Genomic DNA, 22500 nt, shown 5'->3' with positions numbered 1-22500 from the left:
AAATAGCCCAAAGTGCAGTCACTGAGCAAGGACGAATTATATCTAGAGATAGGCAACAACATCAACGAAACTGTCTCGAAGACCTGATAAAACATCCTGCCTGCAACCACAGTGAGAAAAATCCTCACTGCACAGGAAACGGGAGCCTCTAACTGGCTAACGTCACTGCCCATCAGAGCGAAGGGCTTCAGCCTCAACAAACAAGAAATTTGTCGACGCCATTGCTCTGAGGTACGGCTGGCCGATGGAAGGACTCCCCAGTACTTGTGTGTGTGGCTCCCCCAATGACGTCAACCACACCATGACGTGCAAAAAGGGGGGATTCGTATGTATCAGGCACGATGAGGTGAGAGATCTGACCGCCAGCATGCTCAGGGAGGTGTGCCACGATGTCTCCACTGAACCGACCCTCCTGCCGCTAGACGGCGAGCACCTGCGCTACAGAACAGCCAACACCACCAACGAGGCTCGAGTCGACGTCAGGTGCACGAGGCTTCTGGACAAGGGGACAGAAAGCATTCATGGACATACGGATCTTTGACCCGATGGCCGCCTGTCACCACGAACTCTCCCTGGAGGCCGCCCACCGCAAGAATGAGCAGGAGAAGATCCGAGCGTATGGGGGAGAGAATCCAACACGTTGACCAGGGCAGCTTCACACCTCTGGTCTTCACCACATCTGGCGGGATGGGCTCCAAGGCTCAGTGCTTCTACTCAAGACTAGCCGACCTAATGGCAGAAAAGAAGCACCAGCCAAGGAGCCATGTCGTCGCATGGATGAGGTGCCGCCTCTCATTCTCCCTCCTCAGATCTGCCCTCCTGTGTCCTCAGGGGGGACAAGGCATTCCACTCCCATACCTGCAGACTTAGGAGGGCCTCGACTGTGAGGGCTACAGTGGTGGAGAGTGGCATAAGAGTAGATAGAGTAGAGGTAGAATGAATTTATAGTTAACAACTAATGTTTATGTTATAGAGTATTAGATATGGTTGGATGCCACAGTCATTAGCGGGAGCTGGGGCTAATGACCTCCAAGTAATGGAGCCCCTAATTGACACATCAATAAACATGGGGTGGAGGTATTATTAAAAAAGTAGTAGTAGTAAGTAGTTAGTAGTAGTAGTAGTAGTAGTAGTAGTAGTAGAAGTAAGTAGTAGTAGTAGTAGTAGTAGTAGTAGTAGTAATAGCAGTAGTAGTAATAGTAATGGAGGTGGTGGTGGTTGTAGTAGTATTAGTAGTAGTAGTAGTAGTAGCATTAGTCATAGTAATATTAACAGTAGAAGCAGCCAGTAGTAGTAGTAGTAATAGCATTGGTATTAGTAGTAGTAGTAGCAGTCATTAATCGTAGTAGTAGTAGTAGTAGTAGTAGCAGTCATATTCGTAGTAGTAGTAGTAGTAGTAGTAGCAGTAAGCAGTAGTCACAGTAGTATTAACAGTAGTACCAGCAGAAGTAGTGCTAGTATTAGTATTATTATTAGTAGTAGTAGCAGTCATAATCGTAAGTAGTATTATTATTAGTAGTAGTAGTAGCAGTGATAATCATAGTAGTAGTAGTAGTAGAAGTAGCAGTAATAATCGTAATAGTATTAGTATTAGTATTATTAGTATTATTAGTAGTAGGAGGACAAGACGGAAGAAAAGAGTGTCCTTTGTGTGAGTTTGTTTGTCCTTTGTAGTGAAAGAGGAAAGAGTGTTGCGGTAAGTAACAGTGATGGTGTTTGGTGACAATGCACACTCATGTTGGCAGCCACACACACACAATTTTGAAGGAGGGAAACAGACAACAGTGGGTGACGGCAAGCAGCTTTAGCGGGTTGCGTGACATTGCTGCGAGCGTGGCGGAGAGGGAGATGACAGGAAGCAAGGGGCAGGTGGAGGAGGAGAGGGGAGCAGGGGGGAGGAGGAGGAGGAGGAGGGTGACGACCACAACAACAACTGCAACTACTACTACTACTACTACTACTACTACTACTACTACTACTACTATTATTTCTACCACAGTTACTACTATTTCTGCTGCTGCTACTGATGCTGCTGCTCCCTCCTCCTCCTCCTCCTAGTACTACTACTACTACTACTACTACTACTACTACTACTACTACTACTACTACTACTACTACTAAAACTAATAATAATAATAATGATAATAATAATAATAGATTTACTACTATTAGGAGGAGGATGCGCGGGTGGAGAAGGATGGAGAGAGAGAGAGAGAGAGAGAGAGAGAGAGAGAGAGAGAGAGAGAGAGAGAGAGAGAGAGGAGAGAGAGAGAGAGAGAGAGAGAGCAGGCAAATGTGTGTGTGTATGTGTGTGTGTGTGTGTGTGTGTTATAACAAGACAAGTGTCATTAAAAAGCACATAATTTACCGACAAGCATGGCACGACAACATTACTGCGGTGATTAAAGGTACTCCTGTAAAATGCTACGTGGCATCATACAAGACAGGCAGGAGGGCAGCGAGGCCCAGCGACCTTGAAAACAGCTGACTGACTGACAAGAGAGAGAGAGAGAGAGAGAGAGAGAGAGAGAGAGAGAGAGAATAGTGCACTGTAAGATTTTTTGTTTGTTATTTCCGCGAATAAATTACAGTGTCCATGAATAATATTTTTATCTGTAATCCTGCACACACACACACACACACACACACACACACACACACACACACACACACTAATAACAATATAAATAATAAAAAAATATGAATCAAGGAATGACGGTAAAGCGGACAGGGAGGCTTGCAAGGAAGTAGTAGTTGTAGTAGTAGTAGTAGCAACAGTAGTAGTAGTTGTAGTAGTAGTAGTAGTAGTAGTAGTAGTTAGTAGTAGTAGTATGAGTACTCGAAATAATAATTATTGTAGTAGTAGTAATAGTAGTAGTATTCATTTTTGTACTAAAAGTAGTCGTAATAATAATAGTCATAGTAATACTAATAGAAGTAATAGTAGTAACAGTAATCGTAATAATAGTAGTTGTAGTAGTAGTAGTAGTAGTAGTAGTAGTAGTAGTAGTAGTAGTAGTAGTAGTAGAGCTAATATCAGTATTAGTAGCGGTAGTAGAAGTAGAACGAGTAGTAGTAGTAGCAGTAGTAGTAGTAGTAGTAGTAGTAGTAGTAGTAGTAGTAGTAGTAGTAATAGTAGTAGTAGTAACATAAGTAAGCGTAGTAGCAGTAGTAATTGTAGTAGTAGTAGGTAGTAGTAGTAGTAGTAGTAGTAGTAGTAGTAGTAGTAGTAGTAGTAGTAGTAGCAGTAGTTGTAATAGTAGTAGTAGTAGTAGTAGTAGTAGTAGTAGTAGTAGTAGTAGTAGTAGTAGTAGTAACAGAATTGTAGTAGTTGTAATAGTAGTAGCAGTAGTAGTAGTAGTGATAGTAGCAGCAGTAGTAGTAGTAGCACCAGTAGTGGCAGCAGTAGCAGTAATAGTAGTAACAGAATTGTAGTAGCACTAGTAATTGTAGTAGTAGTAATAGTAGCAGTAGAAGTAACAGTAGTAATAGTAACAGCAGTGGTAGCAGCAGTAGCAGTAGTTAGTAGCAGTATTTAGGTAGAGCGAGTGTGAGGTGCGGTTCACAACCAGCTAGTCACTGTCACCGCCGTCCGTGACGTCATGAGTGGGGGGGGAGGGAGCGAGGAGAGCACCTCGTGTGTGGCCGGCGGAAACGGGAAAGGAGCGTGAGGCGGGTGGGGGCCGGAAGGAGTGGATGGTGGGTGGGGGGGCGGGAAGGGGGCGGCTGGCAGGCTGGGAGCTGGAAGGAGTGGGTTGCTGGTAGGGGCCTGGCAGGAGTGGGTGGCGAAATGGGCTTAGAAAGGAGTGGGTTGAGGGTAGGGGGGGGAGGGAGTGGGAGGAGATAAGGACAGGAAGGCGTGCTGGCAGGTAGTGGCCGTGAAGGGGGCTGCTGGCTATTGGGCGGCCAGAAATGCTGACGGGAAGTGAGAAGGAGTGGCTGGCGGGTGGTGGGGAGAGAGGTGGGGGGGGAAGGAGGCGTCTCGGACTGACACAACAAGATGGCGTCCTCTGAGAAGAGGGGCAAGTGTAGTTTCCCGGGCCAGAGGCATGATGGGACTAACAAAACACCAGCAGGAGGTCTTTCTGTACACAACATGCACATGTACACAACACACGTATGGCTGTACACCTGGCGGCTACTCAACACACCTGGTACACTACTGGTAGCACACTTCAGGGAGGGCTTGGCCAATCCTGGTTATCTTGACCACCACTAAGTCTTTGAGGAGGAACACAATGCGATACACACGCGCACCACACAAGATACGCCGCCACACTGGTTGCAGACTGAGCGGCGTCCCTTTGGCTCAGTGTTTTCCAGGCCGTTCGGTACTTGAGCGGACACACAAAGGTCTACTTGATATACAGGGACTTGTGTCAACCAACGAACACACTCATATCCACCAAAAAACACCATATATCTACCCAAAAAATAAATAAATAAATAAATAGATAAATAAAATAAAATAGATAAATAAATAAATAAAATTAATCAAATAATTAAATTATACTAAATTATTAAAACTACTATTGCTTCTACTCTTACTACTACTATAACTACTATTACTACTACTACTACTTACTACTGTGTGTGTGTGATATTGATAACAATTATAGTAACAATATAACAACAAACACTACTACTACTACTATTATTACCACTATTATTACTACTGCTATTACTAATTTAAATACTACTACTGCAGCTGTTTTTTGCAACAATTTTTAAGGCATTACTATTAATATTCACATAGTATTATTAGCAGCAGTAGTAGTAATAGTGTTAGAGGTAGTAGTAGTAGTAGTAGTAGTAGTTGTAGTAGTAGCAGTAGTAGTAGTAATAGTAGTAGTAGTAACAGTAGTAGTAGTAGTAACAAATCGCAAATATTACCTCTACCACTACTACTACTATTACTGCTACTACTTACTTTTTTCCTCTCACAAAGGCTTCTACTCTCCTTTCTTCTATTACTGCTACCACTAGTATTACTACCACCACTAATACCACTACAACCACTACTACTACTACTACTACTACTACTACTACTACACACGCTTGCTTATGGAGGTCGTGAACAGTTCCATCTGGTACAAAACTTAGCTGTGATGCGAGCAATGGTGCGTCACCTGGGTGGATTCCTGTCAAAGTGTCTTCTGAATTGTCTTTGCACTTCTTTGGACATTTTCGTGATTCCAGTAACACTTTATGACAGATGTTCTTTCTTCAAAGCTTTGTCTTACTTCTGACATTATTATTTTGGCCAACTGCTTCTGAAAAAAAAAAAATTCAGTTAATTATAGCGAGTCAAACAAGGAGTACATTTTTGGATCTCTCTCTCTCTCTCTCTCTCTCTCTCTCTCTCTCTCTCTCTCTCTGTGTGTGTGTGTGTGTTTATACAGATAGATACAAATAGATAGATGTACACAGGTACAGACTTGTGCTTGTGGAGTATAAATGTAAGAGCATGAAGCACAGTGTGTCTCTCCCCACAGGCACCTCCCGCCTCACTCCTTGCTTCCTCCCGTCTCCCAGAGTCTACACACCTGCACTCTTGAGGTGAGTACACTTACTCTTTTCTTTCCTAGAAATTGTTTTCACTGTGTTTTCTATTGCACACAATTGGAAAAGGTGTTATTCAGAGGCATTGATAACTACACTTAAGTGTTAAGTGTGTGTTTAACGGGTTCTATAAATAATGTTCCTTATCGGGGAGAACAAAGTGAATTGTGATTGTTGGGCTAGGTAACAACTGTCCATTATCGGGCGATGCATAGTGAGGGTTGTGTAAGAATAGTTATGTTGGTGTATGGTTGCAGGAGTTAGCAGCCAACGGCGTTAGGTTGCCAGGTGGACGAGTAGGGCCGAGTGGTGTCAACGTGAGGGCAGTGTAGCTGATCGTGTGGAAAGTGCGGTGCCAACTCCACTGGTTCTAATTACAAGTCTGACTGTAGTGCCAGACTGGAGCAACAAATATGCCCATTGGATCGAGAATGTGTAGTGCACTGATGTGGGTAATGTGAACTGGAAATATAAATAAGGATTGAGACAAAATGGTATATTATGTTCCTTGTTACGTGGCACGTCTTCCTATAATCTCCGGCTACTCCTAGTTACGAGTAGATGCCTGCCTTTCAGTGTGGTCAACGCCACGACACACCAGGTTTCCTTTAACATTCTCTCTCTCTCTCTCTCTCTCTCTCTCTCTCTCTCTCTCTCTCTCTCTCTCTCTCTCTCTCTCTCTCTCTCTCTCTGTAAAACAATATAAAAATCGATAACAGCAACAACAGCAACAACAACAACCCCAGCTCCACACCATCTGGTTCACCACCACCACAGCCCCAACACAACAGCAACACAACCACAGCCGTTAACACCTGTACCACCACCACCACCACCACAGCCCCAACACAACAGCAACACAACCACAGCCATTAACACCTGTACCACCACCACCACCACCACAGCCCCAACACAACAGCAACACAACCACAGCCATTAACTCCTGTACCACCACCACCACCACCACAACACAAAGTACAAAACAAACTCGTGCAGGAAATTAAATCTGAATTGTGATCTAATTTATATAGTTTTTCCTCTACTTTATTTCCTCTTTCGTATTTCCTCTTTCGTAACAAATCGCTACTGTGCTTTTTTTTTGTTTTTATCTCTTCTTTTTTCCTACTACTTCCTCTTCTTCCATTTTCCACCTACTCCTTCCTTCTGCCCAATTTATTCACGTGGATTCTCCCCTTTTTTTCCCCCTTTTTCATTCACTATCATTCATTTCCTTCTTCCTTTTCATAATGAACACGTTTTCGCTTCCACTCAATGCCTCTTTCCCTTTTACACATCCATTGTTATTCATTATTTTCCTTTCTCTCATCGATTCTCTCCTTCCCTCTTCTTCTTTCATTCTTTCTTTCTTTCTTCACTGCAATTCCTTCCTTCCTTTTCCTTACATTCATTCATTCTTGTTTTCCTCTCCACATTAGCGCCTTCCTTCCCTCCTCCATACTCCTTCGCTTTCCTTCCTTTCTCCTGCATCTTTCTCTCTCTTGCACCCTTTCATTCGTTTCTCTTGCCCAGTCTCACACTACATATTCCCTCTTTTTCACCTCATTCCTTCCTTCCTCTCTTCTTTCCTCTACATTCTTTTACTCCTTTCCTTGCTTTACACTCCTTCCTCCTATTACCCTCTACCCCTCTCACTCTTCCCTTCTTTCCCCTCTTCTTCCCCCTCGTTCTTTCCTCTTGTGCGCTCATATCTTGCATTCTGTTCTCTCTGCACCCACTACACCTCTTCCACCTCCTGCTCCACTTCCCTCCTTCAGCTCTGCATTTTTTCGCTTCTCACCTTATTTCTTCCCTTCAGTAATTGCTCCACACAGACGCCATGTGGGTTAAGCGTGGAGGAGGAAGAGGAGGAGGAGGAGGAAGTGGTGGTGGTGGTGGAGTCCTTTGTAAGGCTTCTACACACCTGTTTAGGCTATTGATGTATGTGCGTGGCTGGTGAGACAAGAGGGATCAAATCAGATAATGAGGGATAGACAGTGGGGTTGAAAGAAGAAGTAGTAGAGGTTGGGTGTAGAACAGTGACAGAAGTATGAGAATGAAATATGACAGGAATGCCGTCTTGTCTGCGCCACAGGTGTTTCAGTTCATTTAGTTTTCTAAAATAATAGTACAACAGTTGTATTATTCATATATTGGTTCAGGTAAGGCTTTTCGAAATGTGTTTACTGGTTTCCTGAAGAGACGATGTTCATTTTCTTCTGCTGGAGTTGTGTTTATGTACGTGGCGTCCTTGAGTATGTGCGTCAGTTTGTGATGTACTTGTTTTCCTCTCATATAAAATATTGTATTAATTGGTTCCATTTTTGCTTGTGTGTGCAGTTCCTCCGGTGTGTGGGGATGTTTCGTTGTAGGCGAAGCGGAGTGGAAAAGTGTGTGTGTGTGTGTGTGTGTGAGAGAGAGAGAGAGAGAGAGAGAGAGAGAGAGAGAGAGAGAGAGAGAGAGAGAGAGAGAGAGAGAGAGAGAGAGTGAGGGGACAGGGGAAGCAGACGGGCAGACAGACAGACAACCATACATACAAACAGGCATGCAGACAGACAGAGACCGGCAACCTCCTCCCCCTACACACACACACACACACACACACACACACACACACACACACACACACACACACACACACAGGTATATAAAGAACACAGGCTTCTCCACCGACCTTGATGGAACGTTTTGTGGTGAAAAGTTGAGAATTTCCAAAGGTATCACTGACTGGAGAGGTGTAATGAAGTGGACTCTTGGTTTTCTTTAGTCCAATGGCTTCTCCACCAACCTTGATAGGACGCAGTGTAAGTGTCGTCGATTATTTTCTTAGTCGCTAATGACAAAAAGAGTAATGAGTTCCAGAAATTGTCTTTTTTTTCCCCTGTGAGGTTAATGAAATGTGGCCGTGGAGGTGAAGCATGCATTCTTCAAACACTACTGACATTAAAAGAAGTATTCGAGTTCTTGGAGTTGTTCTCATGTCTACAGTCAGTTTTTACTGTTGTGGTTCCTGCCTTCGACTTTAATAGAATGTTGTGGCGTAAGAGAAATATATATTTTTTCAAATGCCACTGACATCAAGAACAGTTATCGAGTTTTTGAATGAAATATTTTAACACCAGCAGTTATTTATTTATTTATTTATTTATTTATTTTTTTTAGTTTTGGCTTCTTATGCTTGGTAGTGTGTCGTGGTGCAGGTGAACACAATGGTCTGTTTTTTGTATGAAATGTGTATTATAAAATAGGGTAAGTAAAGTTTTTTTTATGTATTCATGTAAACAACAAATCTACGTATTTTGTTTTTATTTCTATTAAATAATTAAAGTTTTTTTTTTAATGTATTCATGTAAACAACAAATCTACGTATTTTTTTTCTATTAAATAATAATAATAATAACAATAATAATAATAATAATTATTATATTAATTCTCTCTCTCTCTCTCTCTCTCTCTCTCTCTCTCTCTCTCTCTCTCTCTGGAACACTACCACTGCCAGTAAAAAGAGTAATCGAGTTGTTGAAGTACTTAAATGCCTGAAGTTGTATGATTTTACTGGTTCTTGCCACGACTGATGGCCTTGGAATAAGCGAAGAGAACAACTTGGAGCAGCACCGCAAACACTAAAAGCAGCAGACGAATAGTTCAAACCTCTCAGCGGCTCTTGTTTTCATATCTGCTCAGTGAGGGTGGCTGGAGTAAACCGATAGCTGGAACATTCGACCACCTGAACAATTCGTAATACTGAAAAAATTAACTGGAATATGACTGAACTAATTCCATCACTCCTAATGCACAAAAGAAACCGAAAAAAATGATGTAGTTGGTGAAAGACTTGCCCAACTAAACGATTCCTGCCATAGAAACATGAAAAATTAAAACACTAACAATTTCTGGGATTTCTGATAAATTCTCATTTTCTTATGGTCTCTCTCTCTCTCTCTCTCTCTCTCTCTCTCTCTCTCTCTCTCTCATATATATATATATATATATATATATATATATATATATATATATATATATATATATATATATATATATATATATATATATATATATATATATATATATATATATATATATATATATATATATATATATATATATATATATATATATATATATATATATATATATATATATATATATATATATATATATATATATATATATATATATATATATATATATATATATATATATATATATATATATATATATATATATATATATATATATATATATATATATATATATATATATATATATATATATATATATATATATATATATATATATATATATATATATATATATATATATATATATATATATATATATATATATATATATATATATATATATATATATATATATATATATATATATATATATATATATATATATATATATATATATATATATATATATATATATATATAGGCCAGCGAGGGCATGGAAAACATCATTGCGAAGAATTTTAATACGTGGCATGAAGTAGTCAGAAGGTGGAGGAGAGGGAGGAACAAGCCCAGAATCATCCAAGGTAGAGTTTTTAGCAAAGGTTTGAGCAAAGAGTTCAGCTTTAGAAATAGATGTTATAGCAGTGGTGCCATCTGGTTGAAGTTTGGGTGTGTGTGGTAGTGTTTGGGTGTGTGTGGCAGTGTCTGGGTGTGTTTGGCAGTGTGTGGGTGTGTGTGGCAGTGTCTGAGTGTGTGTGGCAGTGTCTGGGTGTGTGTGGCAGTGTCTGGGTGTGTGTGGCAGTGTCTGGGTGTGTGTGGCAGTGTCTGGGTGTGTGTGGCAGTGTCTGGGTGTGTGTGGCAGTGTCTGGGTGTGTGTGGCAGTGTCTGGGTGTGTGTGGCAGTGTCTGGGTGTGTGTGGCAGCTTCTGTGTGTGTGTGGCAGTGTCTGGGTGTGTGTGGCAGTGTCTGTAATGACTTGATTGAAAGTTTCTGTGGTTTACTCACATCACACTAATTCAAATCAAGTGTTGGTGGTGCAGGTGTGAGCAACAGCCAGGTAGAGGAGGGACACAGTTTTTGGGCATTTTCAGATGTGTAAGTGTGTAATGTGTTATGTTTTCAGGTGTGTAAATGTGTTTTTCATGTGTAGATAGCTTGGGTTTGTATTTCTGTCTGTGTATTGTGTCGTTCTGGTGTTGAATTTGTTGTTGTCTTGTGTTTTGTTCATGTTTTTCTTCATTCCTCTGTGTGTTTCTTTCCCCCGTCTCCTGCCTGTCCTTCACAACAAACGTCGTTCTTTTCTTGCACCAATTACCATCCAATCATTGTTTTTAATCATTACATTCTCTCTCTCCCTCTCTCTGTCTGTCTTACCTGTTTTTCGTCATCTAATTTCCTCCTTTCTTCCTCTCTTACACTTGCAATTCTCTCTTCAATCTCTATCTCTCTCTCTCTTTCATCAGTTCCTCTCTCAGTCTGTCCAGGCCCTGAGCAATTAAAGAGAGGCATTAGAGTAAGAGAGAACATTTTCAGTGTGAATTGTGGGTGTCCTCTCCCTCTTTCTCTCTTTGTCTCTTTCTCTCCCTCTCACCTCCCATCTGCTGAGAGAGGAGGGTGGGGAGGAGGGCGGGTGCTCCTCGCTGGGACTTGAAGAGAAAGGCAGGCTAGTGGGGGAGGTGCTGGTGGTGGCTGTGGTCGTTGTCATCATTCTAAATCTAGACCTTATGTTTTCAACCTCCAGCCTGTGTCTCTTTCTCTCCTCCTCCAGTTCCCTTCGGCCTTCCTCCACCTGAAGTAGTAGTAGTAGTAGTTGTAGTAGTAGTAGTAGTAGTTAGTGTTTTGGTACAGGGGACATGACAAGGGTGACTAAGAGGGGGTCTGGTGGGGGTCTTCAAGTGGCACAGGGGACATGACAAGGGTGACTAGGAGGGGGTCAGTACCACAACATACTTACCTGCAAGGCCATAAAGTCTCTCTCCTGATTGGCTGAGGGCTGGCCAATCAGAGGCTGGGACTGCAGTGGTGTGGGAGGGGGAAGGAGGGCCACACCTAACCTTCCTCCTCCTCCTCCTCCTCCTCCTTCCTCTTCCTCTTCCTCCTCCTCTTCTTCAAAACTAAAAGGAAAAATATCTTCAATATATAAATCTGTTAATATAAAGTCAGTGATGGTGGTGGTGGTGGTGGTGGTGGTGGTGGAGGGGGAGAGGCCAACCTGTGGGGGGGGGAGAGGAGGGGGAGAGGGGGGCAGTGTGTATGTATATATGTGTGTGTGTGTGTGTGTGTGTGTGTGTGTGTGTGTGTGTGTGTGTGTGTGTGTGTGTGTGTGTGTGTGTGTGTGTGTGTGTGTGTGTGTGTGTGTGTGTGTGTGTCCTTAAATATACCAAATACTATTACTATTACTATTATTATTTTTATTGTTATTATCATTACTACTACCACTACTACTACTTTTAATATAACAACAACAGCAACAACAACAACAACCACCACCACCACCACTACCACCACCACCACCACCACTACTACTAATTCAAATTGAAGAAGAAGAAGAAGAAGAAGAAGAAGAAGAAGAAGAAGAAGAAGAAGAAAAACAAGAAGAATAACAACAAGATACCTATAACTCTCACTCTCTCTCTCTCTCTCTCTCTCTCTCTCTCTCTCTCTCTCTCTCTCTCTCTCTCTCTCTCTCTCTCTCTCTCTCTCTAACCTGTGCTTGTCCAGTTTGATGTGCTTTGGGTAGTCAGGAAGAGCTGTGAAATGCTGTTTGGTCTTCACAGAGCACCTCTTCTCCTCCTCCTCCTCCTCCTCCTCCTCCTCCTCTTCTTCTTCTTCTTCCTCCTCCTCTCCCTCCTGTTCTTTCATCTGGCAGCCATGGTGGTGGTGGTGGTGGTAGTGGTGTAGTGCTGGAAATTAATTATGTATATTTCTATTTTTTTTTTTTAGGCTAAGGCCCATGTAATGTGCGGGGATGGCCAGACAGTCTCGGTATCATGTGACTAACCCCTCCCCCTTCCCCTCCTCTCCTCAGTTTCCTTTTGTCCTTACTTTTTCCCCCTCTCAGCGTCACTGTGTTGACCACTTCTATGATAAATTTACCCCGTGAATAAACGTAATTTCTCCTGCTTGGCCAGGTTATAGAGGCGAATTTTTCACCTAATTCCAGAGAATGGAGAGCCCTTAATACGATAAAATTAATTCTATAATGGTAAGGTCTTAAGCCAGCTCAAACAAATCCCAGATAATTACGCCGCGCCAATGAGGTTGACGAATCTGATAAGTCTTCTTTGCTTCGCTGTCCTCTTACCCCTGTTGCTACGCAAGCCGGGAAGAGATACCAGACTTTGACTAATTCCCCAATTGATTTCAAAAGTCCATTGAATTAAACTTCTTAAAGTAACAACTCCCTTCCTGTGCGAACCATTACCAGTGCTTTCTTTTCAGTGTCTTGCTTCTTCGTGTGATGTTCGTCGCCGCCGCCGCTGTATTTCCTCAACAATATCCAGTGCATTCTGCCACCAGTAACCAATCACTGAGTGGGTTAGGGTACAACTAGAGCACGACCGGCGGGATAAACACATGAACTTTGGCCTTTTTCGCAGCACACACACACACACACACACACACACACACACACACACACACACACACAGTCAAGTAAATACGTATAGTACAAATAGAACTTCATATGAGCAAATAAGACATATTCTCTCTCTCTCTCTCTCTCTCTCTCTCTCTCTCTCTCTCTCTCTCTCTCTCTCTCTCTCTCTCTCTCTCTCTCTCTCTCTCTGACACACACACTCATACACACACACAGTCACACAGACCGTGGAGGGTTCTGCAGGACGGGCAGCTGGATGGTGATGGTGGTGTCTGTTGTCGTCTGGAGTTCTGTCTTTTCCAGCACTCGTGGCTTCTCTGGTTCCGTCCATTATTCAAGTGTCGTCAGTATGTCACAGTGCACTGTTGTAAAGCACTCCTTCACTTCTAACGTGTACTTTTTGCCTGGAGTCAGGTGAGCAAACTGCGGCGGGAGAAGAGGTGAAGTTAAGGGCAATATCATGAAACACTTCTGCGCCACACCTCCGCTACATTCAAAAGGCTGTATATAGGTGCAGTTACGTGAGTTTTTAAGGCCGATTTTTATCTATTTATTTATTCTCTCTCTTTTTTTTAATCAAGCAAATCATCTCTGTGGCTTTTGAGAATAGTCGTGGTGAGAGAGCAAAGCGTTTCTGAACACAGATCTTTAGCCTGTAGATGTTGCACCGCCAGGCATGTCAAGGTCCCTTTTCTGAAATGCGTTTGGTTTCTCATAAAGACTATTTTCAAAAGCCACAGGGATAATGCGCCGGGTTCTCATGGGTGTTTTGTTCATCAGTAGTATAAAATTCTTGTTAGACTATCATTAGAATCAAAATCACTTTAGCAATCGCCAGTCACACCTAGTAAGAGTTGAGCTGGGATGCCGAAACGTTTCACAATATGGTTCTGTAATCACGCGAGGAGTTTGCATTTGTGCGTCAGTGGGTAAGACCTTTCACATACTTTGATTTCAGTATCGGTGACATTTTTCACTGTGCTCTTGTCTCCTCCATCCAAGAATGTGAGTGTGTAGTAATCAGGGTTGCCAATGTGTGAGAGTGTAGTAATCAGGGTTGACATTGTGTGACCGTGTAGTAATCAGGGTTGCCAATGTGTGAGTGTGTAGTAATCAGGGTTGCCAATGTGTGAGTGTGTAGTAATCAGGGTTGCCAATGTGTGAGTGTGTAGTAATCAGGGTTGCCAATATATGAGAGTGTAGTAATCAGGGTTGCCAATGTGTGAGTGTGTAGTAATCAGGGTTGCCAATGTGTGAGTGTGTAGTAATCAGGGTTGCCAATATGTGAGAGTGTAGTAATCAGGGTTGCTAATGTGTGAGAGTGTAGTAATCAGGGTTGTCATTGTGTGAGTGTGTAGTAACCAGGGTTGCCAATGTTACTCTGAAGTCCGTTCCAAGTAAAGCGCAGGGTTGTTTTTGCGTCGATCTCTGCCCTAGTCCTTGGATTTCAATAGCCTACGAGGGGAAAAATTAAAGCTCAGATGAGGTCAGGAAACTAACCTGATCATAGTGATGCAGACTGTTTGAAACACACACACACACACACACACACACACACACACACACATTTTTTTTTTATTTTATTTATTTTTTATTTATTTATTCATTTACTTATTTAATTATTTATTTATTATTATTTGTTATTCCGTCAGCAGGAGCTTCCCCCTGCGGGTTCTAATTTAGTTAGCGCACATCTCTACAACTCACCGGTCCACCTGGCCTCTGGAGGGCACGACGATGATTTGGTGGGAGCACCTTTTGGCGTCCATCGCATAGAAAAATAGCGCTTTCAGTCTCGTTAACACCTTCATGGAGGTAACTTTTGACGGCGCGTCTTTCTTGTTTTATGACATTCCTTCATGAGAGCCACCGCTTTGCCGTATTTTGCATATTTTGATTGATCTGCATGTGAGGGAAAGTTTCTGCCTGGCAACTCACGCAACTCTCGCCTCATCACTACAGCTCGAGCTGGAGTGCGAAAAATGCGCGAATTATTTGTCATAACACACTTCATATACGGGATAGCCAGTTTTGTTGACCCCATCAGACTCACCAGTGACTGTACAATCAACGTGTATTGTAAGAACTTGACAAAAAAAAAAAAAGCAGAAAATGGTATTACGACGAATTGAACTGTGAAGATGTTAAAAAAAAAAAAGTGTATAACATATTTTACTTATGTTCGCTATTTCTAACAGTTAATCATTGAAAAATGAAATAAATTTTTAGGAAAAACTCTCGTGAACACGAAAGTATAATCAAAATGCAGATGAAGCTCCACGCATTGTAAACACAGAGTCACTTACAGCAACATGTCGTTCGCCGCAACCTTCACGGTGGCGCGACTCTTGGTGTGATGGTTGGTGGTCGGGGAGGGTAGGCCTGGGCAGCAGCGACACAGCATTTTCGTGCAGGTGTGGTGCAATATTGCGCAATACCGAGAACAACCTCAATAAGAACTGTGTGGTCCGTATGAGCCGGTCTGAGATGAGTCTAAAAAATTGGAACCCTCCAGTCGCTGGGGAAGGTCCTTGAAGTTGCTCTGCAAGTTAAAGCACCTGTTACCTGATTACTTTTTTAATTTCCCCAAATGACACATAACCTGGGAAAGAAAAACAATGATTGAGGAGAGCAGGGAAAAAAATCATTATTACGGAGCGAGAGAGAGAGAGAGAGAGAGAGAGAGAGAGAGAGAGAGAGAGAGAGAGAGAGAGAGAGAGAGAGAGAGAGAGAGAGAGAGAGAGAGAGAGAGAGAGACGATGAGGAAAGTGTGTGTGTGTGTGTGTGTGTGTGTGTGTGTGTGTGTTGCGCGGTTTGTGTTACCACCCCCCATTTGTGAGGATTTTTTTTACTATTAGTATTGTTTTTTAATGTATTAAAGAGAGGGACCAAGTACAAAGAAATGGTTAAAAAAAAGTTTATAAATGCTGTCCCTAAAGAAGAACAAAGGATTATGTTGTTGTTGTTGTTGTTGTTGTTGTTGTGATGGTGGACTCACGTGCCACCTTCACCACCATAAGTCTCACACAGGCACAAGTACGGAGTCTCACATTGGGAAATTGCGATAAAGGAGGTTTCTTTGGTGAGGGAGAGGTCGGTGGCGGCGCCCACGTCGTTGGCAGGGTTGGCGGTTACGGTGTAGTTCGTAAAGGGCAGCAGATCTTTTAATGCTATCGTTGCTCTTCCCCCAGAGTTGACAGCACCGTATTTAACGAGGGGATTCTTGACTTTCTTACTCAATGGCTTCAGAATGAATTGCACTTTCATACTGTAACCATTATATTTAACGCAATTGTCTTCCACGATAGCTGTGCATCTTCTGGAATCACACTGAAGACTTCTCACCCTAACTTCAGGTTCTGATGGGGTGAGAACACACGACTAAGGTAGTTATAAGGGACTTGCATCAGCATTACATACGTTGTTGCATTTATCCACGTACTTCTCTTGGACTGCCTGCAGAAGAAAGAAAAAAGAGAAAAGATTATCATTACTATTTTCTTTTGCGTTTTTACCTTTACAAGACAAATCAAAGGCAAACGATATTGAAGAAAATGACCTTGTTTTTTATTTTTTTTTTTTTATCTATTAATCTATTATCTTATTTCATTTATTTACTTATTTTATTTTTGTTTATGCTACACTGAAAGATGTTCAGAGAGAGAGAGAGAGAGAGAGAGAGAGAGAGAGAGAGAGAGAGAGAGAGAGAGAGAGAGAGAATGTGTGTGTGTGTGTATGTGTTAGTCTTTCAGTAAGAGTAAAAAGAAATACAAAGAAAATATATAACTTTTAGCCATAATGGAATGAGGAGAAAAGAGAAGAGCGAAATTGCGTGACTCACCTGTAGCAGGGGTGACTGTAGAGTTTGTTGCTATTATTTTGCCAGTGGTCTTTTCTCGTATTTGGAAAGTCGTATTGGTGTAAGGGCGTGCGGAAATTTTCATAGCTTGCCAGTTTAACTTTGCGTCTTGCCAGTTACTGAATTTTATGTCATAATCACACGCCAAGAAGTCTAACTGTTGATGTATGAAGAGGAGAGAAGAGAGGCGAAATGCTAGAATGCTGTTGAAACCTGCAGTAAAGTGGCTAATATTACTCGGCTGTGAACACACACACACACCATTCAGACTTATTAGTAATCCCCATCTTGTATCTAAACTGGTCCTTACTGAGATCAAGATGACTCGGCCTGAAGGTTACTCGATTGGGTTCAGCACAGATATCGATCCTTACTTTTCTCTGTCCTGTGGGTGAAGGAACAAAGAGGAAGAACTGTCATAGCTGTCTTATTGTCAGGGAAACTTTGATGAAAATAATGAAATAGGAAAGGAGAGTTGGAGGGCCTCGGATTGTGTACACCCCACGCAGGGACTGAACAAAGATCCGTTTAAGTGTCTTCGTGTTTTACCCTCCCATGAAAGACAATCAGTTTGGAATGCGTCGAGCATGATGGAGGAAAGAGCGGTGCACGTTTCCCTCTGCTCTGGGATTGGAAGGAGGGAAGGGAGAAGGAGAGGCTATAGGAGAGAGCAGGAAGGTGTGGGTTGAGGGTGGGGAAGAGACGTGCCATGGACCTGGAAAGGCTGGGCTGGAAGAGAATGAGAGATTTCTGGGAAAGATCGCTGGCTATGAGAGACTGGGCTACACTGGGAAAGTTTAGGGAAGGTTCCATGCCAGATCGCAGGCAAGTGGACATTAGGGGAAGGAACAGAGCAAGTATGATGATATTGAATTCACAAGTCACAAAAATCATTGGTGCCATATCTTTAAATATGTTTCTTTTTTGTTTCCCTTGATGATACAGATTAGTTGTTAAAACGCCAACTACAATCGTAAAGCCATCCTTGAAAGCCCTCAGTAACTTCTACAATCTGTCAGAAGTAGTGAAGATAACACCTGGAAAAGTTTCAGAATACAGACCTTGGTTAATATCTCCGTTATCTTCATGGTTGTCTCTTCTACTTATTGTGCTCCTGTCAACAAAGCGTTACAAGAGCCTTAGCCTCACTTCTACAAATTACACTTCGGTTTTGCTTCTGTTTTTTTTTTACCGAAATGTGTGCTGCCTTTCCTGATGTGGTGCGATGAAAGGAAGCATATACGGACTTCGTCAGAGAGAGAGAGAGAGAGAGAGAGAGAGAGAGAGAGAGAGAGAGAGAGAGAGAGAGAGATAGAGAGAGAGAGAGTTAACAATATCATAATACAGACTTGTAATGCGAGAGAAGAAATGATGATGATGATGATGATTGTGTGTGTGTGTGTTTTTGTGTGTGTGTGTGTGTGTGTGTAATATTCTTTTCATACTCACTTGCTCACTTGATATGAGAAGCATAGCCGGTCAGGAAGACGCAGGCTGTATACACACAGACACACACACACACACACACACACACACACACACACACACACACACATACACACACACACAGAGAGAGAGAGAGAGAGAGAGAGAGAGAGAGAGAGAGAGAGAGAGAGAGAGAGAGAGAGAGAGAGAGAGAGAGAGAGAGAGAGAGAGAGAGAGAGAGAGAGAGAGAGAGAGAGAGAGAGAGAGAGAGAGATATTCAAATTAATACAGCAACAGAAAAAATCGAAAATAAATACTTATACACGCACGCACGCACGCACGCACGCACTGGAATACACCACACAAAAAAATTATTAATATTTGTATTGTTTATATTAAGTAAACATGTGCCTAACAATACGACTTACTGAAAACAGTGACGAATACCACGCGTGTCTTCCACATTGCTTCTCCTGTCATCTCCTGAAACACACACACACAGAGAGAGAGAGAGAGAGAGGGAGAGAGAGAGAGAGAGAGAGAGAGAGAGAGAGAGAGAGAGAGAGAGAGAGAGAGAGAGAGAGAGAGAGAGAGAGAGAGAGAGAGAGAGAGAGAGAGAGAGAGAGAGAGAGAGAGAGAGAGAGAGAGAGAGAGAAACTGGCGATTTTAATTTGTCAGTTAGGAAGAAACAGGACATTTGAATGGTAAAACGCTTTGAGCATTTCTCAAGAACATTTTTCACAGGCCACATAGTTTATTATTATTATTATTATTATTATTATTATTATTATTATTATTACTCTTACTATTATTATTATTGTGTGTGTTTCTCGCACTGATGATGCAGAATCCTTGTTAATTAAACGATCACTAGAATCACGACAGTACAGGATGAAAACCTCTTTACCTTCCACCACAGTCTTTTCAAAGGAGTCGAGATGAAAGCCTTTTTAATGTCGAAGAATTTGGTCTTTGCTTCGAGTGTGTGTGTGTGTGTGTGTGTGTGTGTGTGTGTGTGTGTGTGTGTGTGTGTGTGTGTGTGTGTGCATACTGCGATGAGGATTTCCTGTCTAGTTTAAAGATAAGCCAACTTATTATCGACTCACCACAAACAACGTCATTCACTTCTTTATTAATGTTCAGGATCAGTTTGTTCTGATCTCTTTCCTGAGGAATGAGGAATAAGGAATGGAAGTGTGAAAGGTGATAGTAGTAGTAGTAGTAGTAGTAGTAGTAGTAGTAGTAATAGTAGTAGCAGTGGTAGTAGTAGTTGCTGTCGGTGGCATAGCACTGTTATTATTTCGGCTGAAGGACGGATGTGGGAGTAGGTGGATGTATGGAAAGGTGGACTGGGTAGATAGCCAGTTGGGTGGATTAATTGCTCTGTGTATGGGTGAAATGTTGTGCTGATGGATAGGTGGATGGGTGAGTGAATGGTTAGGAGGAAGGGTGAGTGGGTGGATGGATGTGGTGATCGCCGGCTGTGTTAATGCAGGGGCTGGTCAACGCTCCCTCAGTTATCTGGAGAAGCACACTCTAAAACCGTCTCTCGTGATACATCTTGATGCACTGCACCTGAAAGCTACAAAACATTGATCCTAAGTGTTTATGGTAACAGTTCCACGGAATCTGGTGATGCACATTCTACACAACAGTTATTATAAGCTAAATACTCGCAACAAGGCTCTCAGTGATTTCATATCTATTTCTAGTCTTCTGCTACATAATTAATTTGAAATACTTTCCACTGGTTTCTACAGGGACTCATGTTTTATCTGGCAAATCCCAAAAAGGTATTATTGCAGTTTCAATCAATACACCGTAGGTAAGTATAGCCCCTGGCAGGGTCTACATCTCACTGTTTGGAGCATTTCTAGCCTTATTTTACCCTGTCGGAAATTAATAACAACTTCAGATGAGAATGTCAAAGATTCAAGTCAATTCTAGCTCAAGTCCACCAGTAGTCGTCTCTCGTAGGATGCTGAGTGTGTTCGTATGTTTGTCATCAACAGTGCACGTGCGCGATGGTGACGTGACGTTGACACACGTGTTAAGACTTGTGATGACGTGGAGTTACCTGCTGTGAATCAGGTCACACGGAAATCTGACAGCCAATCACATGTAGGCACGTGTGTTTAGAGGAGGAAGGAGCACCCGGGACTGTCTGTGGTGCATCACTTTCACCATGGACACGGAAGAGAGACGTGTGCTGGCTGTCATTATATGAAATGCAGTTTACAGCCAGTTCCCTCAAATTCTTCTGGTATTTTTCGTTAAGTAATTACTGCTGGTATGCAGTGATGACTGACATTGTAGGATGTGACAAAATGTTACGTTACATCAGTTTACCTTGTGTGTGGGTTAGGAGGTTAGGTTAGTGACCTTAAGGGAGAGTCCAAGAGAGACGAAGCCCTTTCCGATTAGGTTAGGTTGATTACGTTGGGTTAAGATCATGTAGAAAAATCCCGTTTTCGAAATATGCTGCTTGTCATCCTTAAACTTTTTTCTGGAATGTCAAAAATATCCCACCAGATTCCTGTGCTTCCTAGCTTTAGTGAAAGGTAAAGAGGATGAAAGCATTGGTTGAAACTGCGAATTTACCCCCTAAGAGAGTCGAGCAAGTATTATTTGTACTGACAGGATGTTACGACAGCCAAGACCGCGCGGTGATGAAAGGAACACTGGGCGATATCAGACCCGCCGGTTTCTCCAAAACACCCAACAAACCTGAGGCGACAGATACGAGTTTGTAGTGGTGCTGTAAAACCCTAGTCTGTACATGTGTTGTGGTTGTACAAACATGTCAGGAAAGAAGAACCAAGGTGTGAAAGGACGGGTTGTACGTTCAGAAAAGAAAGCGACAACTCAGGGAGGACATTGGGAGACAGGATGTAAACAGACCAGCGGCACCGTAGGGAAAACGTTGAGGCGCACAATATCAAGAGTCTTTACCAGTGTCCCGCTAACATTTGGCATCAAAACACGGGGTGTTGCTTTCATGTGTACCAGAATTTATATACGGGTATGTTAACTGTATAACTTGAATGGATACAGTAAGGTCATATAGAGGAAAAAAAAAAAAATATTCGTTCCAGGGGTAGTGTACATCGCAGACCCGAGATAATGTACAGAGTATTTACCTAATTTTGCCATTTTCTTGCTCTCTGCTTGATGATGGTTGCTAAAAATTTTCATATTTTATTACTTGGTTTGATAGCACACAAATGACGTAAAGATTTTTTTCTTTTTTAGCCGACCAACTTTTATGTGCAAAATTCAGTCAGCAAGCGTTACCCAGTATTTTCAATCATTTATCCATGTCTCTGACGAACCCTGGAACTTCATGCCTGCCTTGTATTCCCTCTTTCCTATGACTTGAACTCTTGCAGGAGGGAGCTTTCAACACACCCTTCAAATTAAATGCCCCCTTTTTGTATCTAGGAACTGACATCTGATTGGGTCTCTCTTTTACAGGCAGGAGTAAGTGGACCTGCTGGTGGACTACAGGCTGAACACTTCCTGCCTTCAATTCGCATACACTCCTCACCTCTTCTGGTGCCTATATTTACCCAGTCCTTCCCTGCACACACCACAGCCAATATGAATTAACACATAAATGCCAATATCCTTCCTTTTATTAATCCCTCACTGTGTTTCCAGGGTGAGTACTTCCCAGACCATCCAGTCACTCGCACGTGTTGGGAAGTCTTTCGCAAGCTCTCGCTGGAACAGAAAATGTTTTTAAGTTTCTGACGGGGACTCACCAGGTGTACTAGGCATGAGAGAGAGAGAGAGAGAGAGAGAGAGAGAGAGAGAGAGAGAGAGAGAGAGAGAGAGAGAGAGAGAGAGAGAGAGAGAGAGAGAGAGAGAGAGAGAGAGAGAGAGAGAGAGAGAGAGAGAGAGAGAGAGAGAGAGAGAGAGAGAGAGAGAGAGAGAGAGAGAGAGAGAGAGAGAGAGAGAGAATTTTTTTATTTATTTCTTTTGTTCCTTCCTCTTCTCCTTTATTTCTTCTTTATCTTTCTATCTTTCTCTCTCCTCTGTCTTCTTTCTTTCATTTCTTCTATTCCTTCCTCTTCTCCTATTTATTATCTTCGTTCT

General features: G+C 42.2%; 1 long non-coding RNA gene across 2 annotated transcripts in view; it reads left to right on the top strand.

The window, feature by feature from the left end:
* LOC135095220 (uncharacterized) overlaps positions 1-22265 on the top strand; it is a 28541-nt gene extending 6276 nt beyond the window's left edge. The window contains exons 3-5 of one of the 2 annotated variants that reach the window (XR_010264148.1): positions 5496-5559; positions 21877-21957; positions 22063-22264. This is a non-coding gene — a long non-coding RNA (uncharacterized LOC135095220). Of the gene's footprint in view, positions 1-5495; positions 5560-21876 lie in introns of both variants that reach the window. The other variant, XR_010264147.1, reaches the window with a different exon arrangement.
* Positions 22266-22500: the final 235 nt, after the last annotated feature.

Source organism: Scylla paramamosain, chromosome 48 (genome assembly GCF_035594125.1).
Source record: "Scylla paramamosain isolate STU-SP2022 chromosome 48, ASM3559412v1, whole genome shotgun sequence".
Taxonomy (NCBI): Eukaryota; Metazoa; Arthropoda; class Malacostraca; order Decapoda; family Portunidae; genus Scylla; species Scylla paramamosain.
The sequence above is the reverse complement of the archived record's forward strand: the minus strand, read 5'-3'. Positions and strand labels throughout refer to the sequence as shown.